We start from the raw sequence: 3,018 nt of genomic DNA, 5'->3' as shown, positions 1-3,018 counted from the left end.
TGGTGGCTGCGGGTGGACTTCCTGAGGGTGCTCGACTGACTCTGGAAGGGCCCTGGCACCCACCTGTCCTCTCCCTCCGTGTCCTGCTCTGCGGGATGAGCAGTCCCGTCCTCTCCCTCCGTGTCCTGCTCTGCGGGATGAGCAGTCCCGTCCTCTCCCTCCGTGTCCTGCTCTGCGGGATGAGCAGTTCCGTCCTCTCCCTCCGTGTCCTGCTCTGCGGGATGAGCAGTCCCTCTCCACCACTGTCCTTCCACACCATGCCACGCTCAGCGGAAGCCCAAAGTTGGGTGCCTGTTATGGTGGACAAGAGCATGCAGGACTGAGCCAAGTAATTCTTCCTCTTCCATGTGCACCATCTCTGGTGTTTACGGTGAGGGCTAGCTGCCTGGCGCAGTGCCGGATCACTAATGCAGTCCTGCCCAGCAGCGCTAGAGGCCACCGTAGCTGTGCGTCTCCAGGAATCCCAGCCCAGGGCCAGAGCACAGGAGCCTTCCAGCGGCTCCCAAAGAACCTGCCGTGTCGTAAGTCGAGAACCCGCGGCTTGGGAGCTTGAATGTGGCCTTTAAAATCTACTAGCAGGAATAGCTGGCAGTGTGACAGAAACTCAGTAGTTCAGTGCAGCTTTCGTTTCTGCAAAGCGACACTTCTAACATGATTCACAAAAGAAATCCAAACTGGTCCTTGTACCCATTTCTAAGATTTGCTTTCATTTGGAGTACTTTCTTCATAGCAGTCCGCTGGGCACGGCTGCTGCTCCCAGCTGGCTTGTCGCCTTCTCACTTCATTGAAGTTTTGTATTTTAATACAGTTTTTTCCTTGCTTTTTCTTCTCTTTCTCCTGTGCTGTCACCATCCTAAAATGAGATAAACAGGGCATGTAATCTGATACTTTTAAAACAGCTCTGGTCTAGGGATATAGCTCAGCAGGCATAAGTTCCTGCCTGGAAAGCGCAAGGTCCCGAGTTCGATCTTCAGTACCGTAAAACAAAAAAATAAATTAAATAAATAAAACAAAACGGTTCTGGTGGGTGTTGGGGGGGGGGTGCCTCACCTTTAAACGTTTGATTACTTAAACTGCTGGGAATCTACTTCACTTTGGGCTATAGTTTCTGAAGAACGAAACAGTTGGTCCAGGTGGACGATCAGGGGACCTACTTCCTGCCCGGCCTTCCTGGGGGTGCTGTGGGGTAAGCTGAGGCAGGCTGCCACTGCTTTCAAAGGGTCCTTCAACAGACACTGCCACACAGGGCTTTGCCAGAGCAGCTGCAACCGCAGACAGGTGGACACTGAGCTGCCTGGGCAGGCAGAGGCCTGGAGAAGATGAGTTCCAGGGAAACCAGGGATGCACAGCAGAGCGACCCACCCACTGGGGAAGGCCCAGAGCTCCCTACGAGAGCCCCGACGACACCCAGCTAGCTCACGACCGGTGGAGATGGTGCAGGCCGCAGCCTCGCAGGGCTGAGTACACCAGTGTCCCAGTCAGTCCCGGAGGAAGGAGCCAGCCCAGGAACAGCAGACTCCACCCAGGAGGGGCAGGGCTCTGACTGTGCTTGCAGGCCCCCGGCTCCATCTGGGGAGTGGAGGAAGGGGCTGTGGTGGCCCGCACAGGACAGCTGCCCATCTGAGATCATGTGGTGAACATCGTGGTACTGCTGTGTACACATCAGTGCTGCCTTGGAGCCAGAGCTTGGTGAAGCCATTGGTAGTGTGTGTCCTTGAACTCGGCTTCAGCACCAAAGCCATGTCTGGCCATCTTGGTGGCTCTGTCTGTGGACACACACCACCCATGCCTGTGCATACATGCATGCACACACGTGCTACAGTCATGTCAGGGACTGCCAGCCTTGGCCTCTGCTTAGAACAGTAAGTTCAGAAAGTTTACTCCTGTCCTCTCTGCTGGGAGAGCAGAAGCTGTCTCGCCACTTCTGAAGCTGGTTTGTGAGCTCCGGCCTCTAGGCTGGGCTCTGCCACTGGCAGCAGCATCCCCGCCCACTGGCCATCCAGTCCGTCCTCTGACTGAGCCCGGCCCATGTCGTCTAGCAGTGGCAGCGTGCAGCCCTCTCCCTATCCACAGCTGACACGTCCAGACACCAGTGCTGCTGCTCACAGAGGCGCTCAGAGCCCCGGCCTGGCCCTTTGTCCTCACCATGGGGGGGCCTCATCCTGTGCTCAGCGCGTCTCCCTACAAGCACTTGGCTCAGCCAAGTAGCCTGGCCATGGAGCACAGAAGGTGCTGTGTGCCCAGGAGCACGCAGTGCCCGTGGACAAACTGGGCCTGGGCCCTGTGCACTGGGCAAACCTGTCCTCCCGTCAGTGGGGCGCCCCTTCTTCTGCCTACCAGGTACCCAGGTGCTTAGATCCTGTGGGAGGCTGTGGTCGATGACGCAGCACAGGAAAGGGTCCCCAGAGGACTGCTGGGCACTGGATCCTCCTCCCGCACATGTTTGCAGTGCACTGCTTGTTGAGAAAATTATTGTTTAATTAGAACTTAGGTGTTTCTGTCTCAACTTTGAGTCTGGGTTGCCAGTGTAAGTATGACCCACAAAGGCAGCAAATCTTGGGGTCCTACATGTACATTAAAGAGCGGGGGGCTCCCCCAGAGCAGCACATGGTGCTGGTAGTGACCTCCGCTGCAGGGCCCTGCTGCAGCCTCCATGCTGAGCAAAGGCTGTTTCAGGCCAGTCCAGGCCAGGCCCCTTTCCCACTTCTTCGTGCACAGAGACGTTGGAGAAGTTCTGAGCCTTCCAAATCCCACTGTGGGCACAGGGTGGGGCTGTGTCACTCTGCTCCAAGTCATCCACGTGTTAGCTTGGTCCCTTGGGCTCTGGGATCGCAGTGCAGGGTCGTCCTGGGCACTTACCTCTGCCATTGCAAGGTGCCATGACAGCCCCCAGCACTGGAAGGTGAGTCATATGGAGAGCCATGGGCTTGGGCGCAGCGCTCACCCGGTGGTACCCTCTGGTGGGCGCAGTGCCTGATTCTCCAGGGTCTCCAGGCAGAGGTTTCAGGTGTGTTTGCT

The 3,018-nt window shown here is 57.0% G+C and overlaps 1 protein-coding gene across 2 annotated transcripts in view; it reads left to right on the top strand.

Moving 5' to 3' along the window:
• The window catches only part of Uxs1 (UDP-glucuronate decarboxylase 1), a 42,769-nt gene that overhangs the window by 25,588 nt on the left and 14,163 nt on the right, over window positions 1–3,018 (top strand). The gene's annotated exons all lie outside the window — the stretch shown is intronic.

The sequence above is a fragment of the Octodon degus genome, unplaced genomic scaffold (genome assembly GCF_000260255.1).
Source record: "Octodon degus isolate 3935 unplaced genomic scaffold, OctDeg1.0 scaffold00052, whole genome shotgun sequence".
NCBI lineage: Eukaryota > Metazoa > Chordata > Mammalia > Rodentia > Octodontidae > Octodon > Octodon degus.
This window is presented reverse-complemented; position numbering and strand designations above follow the sequence as displayed.